Source organism: Babylonia areolata, chromosome 2 (genome assembly GCF_041734735.1).
Source record: "Babylonia areolata isolate BAREFJ2019XMU chromosome 2, ASM4173473v1, whole genome shotgun sequence".
In the NCBI taxonomy this organism is placed as follows: Eukaryota; Metazoa; Mollusca; class Gastropoda; order Neogastropoda; family Buccinidae; genus Babylonia; species Babylonia areolata.
The window spans coordinates 5,832,105-5,842,104 of record NC_134877.1 but is presented as its reverse complement, the minus strand read 5'-3'; the positions used below and the strand labels follow the sequence as shown (position 1 = coordinate 5,842,104).

The window sequence follows — 10,000 nt, the reverse complement described above, 5'->3', positions numbered from 1 at the left end:
GGCTGTGGTGCATGCAATGGATGAGTTTCAGTCTTGAGTAAACATGCAGTGTTGAGTGAGCAACACCAAAACAATTTCCTGTGTATTTCAACATTGGTAAATAAAATCTTCTTGTCTCTCTCACTTGTCTTTATCCAGACTACTGCAAGGAGATGAATTGCAGTATGGAAGGGTATTAGGTTAATTTGGAATGGTAGTTTACAGATTTCTCTGTGTGAAATTCGGGCTGCTCTCCCCCAGGGAGAGCGCGTCGCTACACTACAGCGCCACCTTTTTTTTCTTTCTTTTTTTGGGGGGGGGGGGGTGGGGGGGGGGGGAGGGGGGGTATTATTTCCTGCGTGCAGTTTTATTTGTTTTTGCTGTCAAAGTTGATTTTTCTAGAGAGTTTTGCCAGGAATAACCCTTTTGTTGTCGTGGGTTCTTTTACGTGCGCTAAGTGCATGCTGCACACGGGACCTCGGTTTATTGTCTCATCCGAATGACTAGCGTCCAGACCACCACTCATAGTCTAGTGGAGGGGGAGAAAATATCGGCGGCTGAGCCGTTATTCGCAACCAGCGCGCTCAGGTTCTCTCGCTTCCTAGGCGAACGCGTCACCTCTAGGCCACCGCTGCATACAAGTTGATGGAAAAGCTTACAGTTTAATTCCTTGAAAATGATGAAGTTGCTGCTCACGTTTGTTTGTTTGTATTCAGAGTCCGGGGATATATCTGGCTACATTTTCTTTTCAATCCCAACCCTAACTTGTGTCGAAGAGTTGACAAAAAGACAGAGATAACGATAACGATTTTTTATTCAGATAAAGGCCAAAGCCCCTTACTGAAGGGGATGACATTAAAGAAAGATAAATAAGATTTTACATGACACACTATGCATCTTCAACACAAACCAACCCCCCCCCCCAAAAAAAAAAAATCTAACTCAGATGTTCAACAACATTCACGTCGTAACTATTCTCAGTCTCTTCAATGCCTCATATATATAAATGGCCAAGTTACACAGAGTAGACTCATGTCTTTACGACATGAGCAAATTAAATCTAAAGTTAGATGGATCTTTGGTTGGATAAGTTTTTGTCTGAGGTCACTCACGGCAGGGCAACATAACACAAAATGTAGCTCGTCTTCCTTACCCAGATTACATAAACGACAAGTAAACACCGATTCCCTTACATTTCCGTATCTAAAACAATGAGTAGCAATATCAGAAACACCAAATCTAAATTTTGTCAAATTTTATAAAATGTGCATTGACAAAAAGGCAGAGAGAAAGAAAGAGAGAGAGAGAGAGAGGGGGGGATAGACAGGAAAGGAGAGAGTCAGAGAAGAGAGAGAGAGAGAGGGGGGGGGTGGGGGGGATAGACAGGAAAGGAGAGTCAGAGAAGAGAGAGAGAGAGAGAGGGGGGGGAATAGACAGGAAAGGAGAGAGTCAGAGAAGAGAGAGAGAGAGAGGGGGGGGGAATAGACAGGAAAGGAGAGTCAGAGAAGAGAGAGAGAGGGGGTGGGTGGGGGGGATAGACAGGAAAGGAGAGTCAGAGGAGAGAGAGAGAGAGAGGGGGGGGGAATAGACAGGAAAGGAGAGAGTCAGAGAAGAGAGAGAGAGAGAGAGGGGGGGGGATAGACAGGAAAGGAGAGAGTCAGAGAAGAGAGAGAGAGAGGGGGGGGGTGGGGGGAATAGACAGGAAAGGAGAGTCAGAGAAGAGAGAGAGAGAGGGGGGGGGTGGGGGGGATAGACAGGAAAGGAGAGTCAGAGAAGAGAGAGAGAGAGAGGGGGGGGGAATAGACAGGAAAGGAGAGAGTCAGAGAAGAGAGAGAGAGAGGGGGGGGGATAGACAGGAAAGGAGAGAGTCAGAGAAGAGAGAGAGAGAGAGGGGGGGGGTGGGGGGGATAGACAGGAAAGGAGAGTCAGAGAAGAGAGAGAGAGAGAGGGGGGGGGGTGGGGGGGGATAGACAGGAAAGGAGAGTCAGAGAAGAGAGAGAGAGAGAGGGGGGGGAATAGACAGGAAAGGAGAGAGTCAGAGAAGAGAGAGAGAGAGAGAGAGGGGGGGGGGGTGGGGGGGGAATAGACAGGAAAGGAGAGAGTCAGAGAAGAGAGAGAGAGAGAGGGGGGGGAATAGACAGGAAAGGAGAGAGTCAGAGAAGAGAGAGAGAGAGAGAGAGGGGGGGGGGGGGGGGTGGGGGGGGGGGGGGAATAGACAGGAAAGGAGAGAGTCAGAGAAGAGAGAGAGGGAGAGAGAGAGAGAGGGGGGGAATAGACAGGAAAGGAGAGAGTCAGAGAAGAGAGAGAGAGGGGGGGGGGGGGGGGAATAGACAGGAAAGGAGAGAGTCAGAGAAGAGAGAGAGAGAGGGGGGGGGAATAGACAGGAAAGGAGAGAGTCAGAGAAGAGAGAGAGAGAGAGAGAGGGAGCAGAAAAATTGCACACACAAAAATCTGGAAAGTCGTTCGGTTGGAGACGTGTGTGTGCACTGCGTATTTTTCACAGCTTTGGAAGAAAACAAGGGGGGTGGGGGTGGGGGTGGTGGGGTGGGAAAGCTGTAGACAACAACACCAGACGTATAAATCATTTTCGGTATTACAACTGTGTTAGTTACTTTGCCAGGAAACTTTTATCCCTCTGTCTGTTTGTTTGTCTGTGTCTATATCTGTCTGTCTGTCTTTATGTAGGAATGTATGTGTGTCTTTCTCTCTCTCTCTCTCTCCCTCACTCTCCAATGAAAACTTAGCTCGCTTGCTCTCTGTGACTCTCTTTTTTTCTGTCACTCTCTTTTTTTTTCTCTCTCTCTCCCTCTCTCTCGCTCTCTCTCTCTGTCTCTGTCTCACTCTGTCTCTCTATCTCTCTCTCTCTCATCTCTTTCGCTCCCTGTCTCTGTCTCTCTCTCCTTTTCACATACACACTCTCTCTCTTTCTCTCTATCACTCTCTGTCTCTCTCTCTCTCTCTCTCTCTCATCTCTTTCGCTCCCTGTCTCTGTCTCTCTCTCCTTTTCACATACACTCTCTCTCTTTCTCTCTATCACTCTCTCTCTCTCTCTCTCTCTCTCTCTCTCTCATCTCCCTTTCATTTCTCCTCTCTCCCTCTCTCTCTCTCTCTCTCTCTATCTATCTATCTATCTCTTCTTCTTTCTCTCTCTGCTTAACCCCACCCCCCACGCCCACCGCCACCCCCCCAACCTCCCACCCCCACCCACCCACCCACCCCCCCCCCCCAACATAACTCACCAACGCGCAAGCCCTCACAAGAACGCAGACTTTCGGTGCAGAAACATTTTAATGCCCTGCGGCAACAGGAATCGGTTCTCCCTCGCTTACCCCCCCTTCCTCTTGGATCCATGAAATATAACCACGTTCAGCGCATTCAGCACGTTGTTACCAACACCCCCCCTTTTCCGTTTTAGTTCTTTTCACGGGCAAAAGGATGGCAACGGGTCATATTTCAGTCCCTGTTGTTGTTTTTTAGGGGGGGGGCGGGGGGGGGGGGGTTGTTTGTTTGTTTGATGTTTTGTTGCGCTTTTAAACTTTCACACGAAGTGTCGCAAAAAAAAAGAAATGGGGACTATGTGGAGCCACATGAATGTGTTCCAGCTCATAACTGAATGTCTTTGTTTCACACCAAAAAAAAAAAAAAAAAAAGAGAGAGAGAGAGAAATGAAATAAACTGAACCGTTATATCATATTCTGTTGTATATCATATTATGTTGTATTATATTATATCATTCTATATCATATCATATCATGTTGTGTTGTGTTGCATTGTATTGTATTCTTGTATTGCATTGCATTGTATTTTATTGCATTGTATTGCATTGCAATGCATTGTATTGTATTCTTGCATTGCATTGCAGTGTATTGCCCCTTTAACCTAGTTTCAGTCCCCAAAGTACAGAAAGCACATAACTATTTTCCCAGATGAAACACAGCGTTTTCATGTTCGCCTTTGTTTATCTGTTGCTATCATTCAGCAGCTTCCGCAATAAACGTGTTTTATGAAGTCAGGCCAACAAATATCCATCATGCCTTTTCCATCTTAAAAAAACACACAAAAAAACAACAAAACTTGCAGGCTGTTTTAATGTAACTTCAGAGACAGTTCTGCCCGTCTGTCTGTCTGTCTGTCTCTGTCTCTCTCTCGATATATATATTTATATATATATATATATATATATATATATATATATATGTGTGTGTGTGTGTGTGTGTGTGTGTGTGTGTGTGTGTGTGTGTGTGTGTGTGTGTGTGTGATCGATTTTCGGTGTTCGTGTTGCAAGACTTGCTACGTTCCACTCCTTTAGTAGAAATCATTATTCCATGTTCCAGTTATACTCTGCCATCAACACAATGTGAATAACAACAGATTTGAACCGTCTCTCTGTCTGTCTGTCTCTCTGCCTGTCTGTCTGTCTGTCTGTCTGTCTGTCTGTCTGTCTCTCTCTCTCTCTCTCTCTCTCTCTCTCTCTCTCTCTCTCTCTCGTATTATGATCTCGCTTCATTCATTTGGATTCTGTGACTGAAGTTCTCATGAACCCAGCTGTGACTCAAGTTGCCCTGGTCTGACGTTTGCACAGTTCACTGTAAATGTCCTTTAACTCTTTCCATACGAACGGCGAAAGAGACGACGTTAACAGCGTTTCACCCCAATTACCATCATCAAAATATTGCAAGCGGAAGGCTCTTATGCTGAAGAGGTGAATGTTGACAAAGAATACCACAATTCTGACGACGGAAGCTAAAGGTTGGGTCATTCAGACACCCACTGGACATCCGAGGGGTCTGTGTAGAGGAGAAGAGAGGACTGGCCGTGCTGAGTGAGTTAAAACAGTTGACAGCAACAGAAGAAGCAACAACGACAGTAGAAAGAGCGGCAGAAGCAGCGGTGGTGGTGACAGTAGCAGTCAAATTGACTGTGGCGGTGGTGGTGGCGACTCTCTCAATCATGAAAGCAGTTGATTGTTTGTAACGCTGTATTGTGTGCGTCAAATGTATGTATGACGGGCGCAGTAGCCGAGTGGTTAAAGCGATGAACTTTCAGTCTGAGGGTCCCGGGTTCGAATCTCGGTAATGGCGCCTGGTGGGTAAAGGGTGGAGATTTTTCCGATCTCCCAGAGGTCAACATATGTGCAGACCTCCTAGTGCCTGAACACCCTTCGTGTGTATACGCACGCAGAATATCAAATATGCACGTTAACTGTAATCTATGTCAGTGTTCGGTGGGTTACGGAAACAAGAACGTACCCAGCATGCACACCCCCGAAAACGGAGTATGGCTGCCTACATGGCGGGGTAAAAACGGTCATACACGTAAAAGCCCACTCGTGTACATACGAGTGAACGTGGGAGTTGAGCCCACAAACGAAGAAGAAGAAAAGAAAAATATATGTATGTATGTATGTATTGTACGTACGAGTTTGTATATATGTTTATTGTGCATGATTGTGAGTTGAGGATTGAATGTGTTTCGTATGCGCGTGTGTGTGTGGATTGTAAAGCGCTTTGTGCAATAAGGAAAGCAATGATAAATGTCCAGTGATCATTATCATCATTATCATTATTATTATTACTATTATCATTGACAATGATGATGATACTGAGGATGTTCTTGTTGTTACTGCTGCTGCTGTTCTTGCTGCTGCTATTGCCAGTGCTGTTGCTGCTACTGTTGTTACTGCTGGTGCTACTGCTACTGCTGCTGAGGCTGCTCTGATACTACTGCTGATGTTGCTTCTGCTGATTCTGCTACTGCTGTTGCTGCTGCTATTACTGCTGCTACCACTGCTGCTGATGATGCTACTAATGATACTATTACTGCTACTACTGCTGCTGCTTCCACATCTGCTGCAGTTATTGCAGCTGTCGTACTGTTCATAAGCAGTAACGCTTCTGACCAAAATGCTGTGCGCGGGACAGAAAGCGACAAATAAACCCGATGTATGTGACAGTAATGCAGTTTTCATTCTTTCTTTTCTTTCTCCTTGTTCTCCTCCTCCCCCCTCCTCCTCCTCCCCCTCCTCCTCCTCCCCCTCCTCCTCGATCATCATCGTTGTTCTTCTCTTCCTCCTCCTTCTTTTCCTCCTTCTTCCTCTCCCCCTTCTCCCCCCCTCCCCTCCCCCTTCTCCCTGGAAGGTGGCAGAATGGACGATGGTATGCCGATACAGTGTCCGTGAGGGTCTGGGTTCGAATCCCGCTTTTGCCCTTTTTACAAAGTTTGTGTGTGTGGTGTGTGTGTGTGTGTTGGAGCTCATGTACGTTGTTTATATGTATTTGACTGTGCTTTCCTATCTGTGAAACTGCATGTTTGGTACATATCTGTTATGCATGTGTGGGTGTATGTGTGAGTGTGTGTCTTCATGTTTTACATTTATTTGCTTATTTGTCATCATTGTTGTCTTATTTATCTATTTATTTATTTATTATTATTATTTTATTATTATTATTATTATTACTACTACCTTTTTCTATATTATAATTATTATTTATTTATTCATTTATGTAAGCTTATCTATTATTTATTCACCTTTTTTTTCTTTTTTTCTTTTTTCTCAAGGCCTGACTAAGCGCGTTGGGTTACGCTGCTGGTCAGGCATCTGCTTGGCAGATGTGGTGTAGCGTATCTGGTTTTGTCCGAGCGCAGTGACGCCTCCTTGAGCTACTGAAACTGAAATTGAAAACTTACAAAGTTTGACTGGAAAATCAGACTGAGCGTCTACCTAGTCTTTCGGATGAGACGATAAAGCGGGGTCCCGTGTGCAGCATGCACTTGGCGCATGGGAAAAGGAAGAACCCATGGCAACGAGAGTGTTGTCGTCTGGCAAACATTAATTGTAAAAGAAATCCACTCTAGTACTACTAATGGGTACACAAATATTATACGCCTGCATTTCAGGGCCTAACAAGCGGGTTGGGTTATGCTGCTGTCAGGCATGTGCTTAGCAGATGTGGTGTAGCTTATATGGATTCGTCCGAGCGCAGTGACGTCTCCTTGGGAAAATGAAACTAAACTCTTCTTCTTCTTCTTCTTCTTCTTCTACTACTACTACTTCTTCTTCTTCTTCTTCTTCTTCTCCTCGTCCTCCTCCTCCTTATCATCTTCCTCCTTCTTATCCTCCTTCTCCTCTTCCTCCTCCAGCTACCACTCCTCCTCCTCTTCTTCCTCCTCCTCCTCCTCTTCTTCCTCCTCCTCCACCTCCTCCTTCGTCGTCTTCCCACGACATCAACGTGTCAATTTCCAACGATAAATGTGTTGCGATCGGGAACAGAACTCAGTCATCCATATGAGTTGTTCAGTCAGCTGTTCAGTAACAAGTGCCAATTTTTCTGTTGATGAAACTTGTAACGCCGAATGCAAAATACGCCGAATACGGAGAGGGAATATGGGGGATGTGGAAGGGAAGGGATAGTGAGAATGGGGTAAAAAGACTGTAAATGAGTTATCTCCCATCTGTTGCCGTGGTTCTTTCTATCTAAAATGGTCCCCGTTGTTTGGGAGGATATTGCGTTCGCACGAGCGCGCGCGAATGTGTGTGTGTGTGTGTGTGAATGTGTGTGTACATGTGTGTGTATGTGTGTGCATATATATTTGTGATGTGTGTGTGTGTGTATGTGCGCGCGCACGCCCTGATGGCTTTGCAGATGTGGCGTGACGTACAAAGTTTGGTCTGCATGCAGCTTGAAATTGTTGGTGGTGTTGGTGATGTACGTCTGTGTATGTATGTCTGTCTGTCTGTCTGCCTATCTGCCTGTCTCTCTGTCAGTATTGGCCTCTGTGTGTGTGTGTGTGTGTGTGTGTGTGTGTGTGTGTGTGTGACAGACAGACAGACAAACAGACAGAGAGCGTGTGCGTGCATGCGTGCGTTCACCCACGACATACTTGGCATTTTGGTGATGAAGTGACGTATAAAAATTTGTTGATGGCGGTGGTAGTGATAGTCGTGGCGATATATGTGCGCGTCACAGCACAGTGTGTCTTGTGCGTAACACCTTATTTTCGTCATCAGCAAGTTGCGGGTATCGGCGTGGTGATGGTGATGGTCGGCTGGCCACGTCTCAAGTTATGTCAGCTTGTCATTTTCCACACAAAACGCCTCGTTTGTCACGTGTAAAACGGACGCCAGCCAGTCAGCCAGCCAGCAGCGGATACAGAGCGGAGTTGTCGCCGTGTCGTAAAGTGGCTCACTCATGCGCGACCTGTCCATGTCTCACCCCAGTGGCTGGCTGGCTGACTGACAGACTATCGATCGGCTCCATGTGTCACTTATCTCATTGTTTTTAGGGCTCCCGAGAAGGGAGCACAGAAAACGACAGATTCGCTTATGGCTGCATAGAGAGGATTGGTTCTCTTCAATTCTCCACGCTGGCTGACTTTTCATTTGGCTACTGTGGCTGTGGCTGGTGTTGGGGGTTGTGAGTGAGCGTGTGAGAGTGTGTGCTTGTGAGGTGAAGGCTGTGTCACGCAGGGGAGTGATGGAAATTATCTTGGTCACGCTTTATTCAATGACAGGGGGTTAAAGAAGAAGAAAGAAGAAAATTGAAGGAAAAAACGGAAAGAAGAGAAAAAAAAGACAGTAAAAAGGAACCAAAAAATATAAAAATATAAAAAAAACCCGGAAAATTCCATCTACTGTTGTGTTTGAGTGTGCAGCTTTCCTTCCGTCATTTAGAGGAGAGAGAGGGGGGGGGGAGAGAGAAGGAGGAAGAGAGATAGAGAGAAAGAACAAGCAAAAAACGGGAGCAAGTGGTCTCTGTGTGAAGTAAGGTGTGATGTCTCTTTCCAGTCACGATTGTTGAACTAGCCCGTGGATGTCTCTTTCCAGTCACGTTTGTTGAACTAGCCCTTGGACGTCTCTTTCCAGTCACGTTTGTTGAACTAGCCCGTGGATGTCTCTTTCCAGTCACGTTTGTTGAACTAGCCCTTGGACGTCTCTTTCCAGTCACGTTTGTTGAACTAGCCCGTGGATGTCTCTTTCCAGTCACGTTTGTTGAACTAGCCCGAGCTTGCACATTCACAAAGGTAAGTCGGTGAGGACTCATTTCTGCTGGCTTTTCGATGCTTCTTTGGCTTTTTTTTTCCACGGTCCTTCCTCAGTACTCCTCCTCTGTGTGACTGGGGGAGTGAAGGTCCACGTCTTGTGAACACTACTCATTTTGTCTTGGGGGGGGGGGGGGATTGTTGATGTTGCCGGTTCTTTTGTTCTTTTTTTCTTCTTTTTTTTATTTTTGGTGGTGGTAGTGGTGATTGATTGTTTTTGCTCTTTTTATTGTTAATATCAATGATGAGTTTCAGTTTCAGTTTCAGTTTCAAGGGGCAGTATGTGTTTGTGGAGGAGGGGAGGGAGGCTTGGGTAAGGGAGGATAGGAGTATTGGGGGAAGTGGGTGTTGTTGTTTAATAATGTAGAATGTGTTATCTGTCTTCTGAATCTTTTACGCAAAAAAAAAAAAAAAAAAAATCTGTAAATACAACATGAAGAAGCTCAGCTGCAGAAACCAACATTCTGTGACTGGCATTCCCGTTCGTTCCCCTTTTCCTTGAGGGTGAGCAAGAGGTTTTTGGGGGACGCAACGTTTAGCAATAATTATTCCTGTCTCTTCAAAAGTTGCTGCTTTTCTCACATTGGTTCGGGATAGTGATAGATGTCTGTTTCAGAGTGTGTTCACCTACGCAGTTTGATTATCTGTTTAGTTTGTCACAAACACAAAAAAACATAGATATCGACAAATGTCATGGAATAACAATAGATGTATTTTCAAGAAGTTTGTCCGCCTGTACAGTTTAATTTACCTGTGTAGTTTGTCACAAACATAAAAAAAACATAGATATCAACAAAAGTCGAGAGGCAGTAAAAGATTTATGTTCGAGATTTTATTTGCCTTTACAGTTTGATTCAATAATGATAACAAAATGCAGGCTTATGTAGAGCAGTGCCCCCATCTCACATTGGGCTCACCACGCTTTACAATAGAATATACAAATCTAAGACTAAGTGACTGAAATATGCACAAAGTCAACACA

At 45.3% G+C, this 10,000-nt stretch overlaps 1 protein-coding gene across 8 annotated transcripts in view; it reads left to right on the top strand.

The window, feature by feature from the left end:
• The window catches only part of LOC143296963 (uncharacterized), a 109,139-nt gene that overhangs the window by 53,333 nt on the left and 45,806 nt on the right, over positions 1 to 10,000 (top strand). The window contains exon 1 of one of the 8 annotated variants that reach the window (XM_076609091.1): positions 8,132 to 8,393. The exons of 6 other annotated variants lie outside the window; for them this stretch is intronic. The gene's annotated coding sequence lies outside the window, so the exon portion shown is untranslated. Of the gene's footprint in view, positions 1 to 8,131; positions 9,001 to 10,000 lie in introns of those variants that run through there. One more of the 8 variants, XM_076609082.1, reaches the window with a different exon arrangement.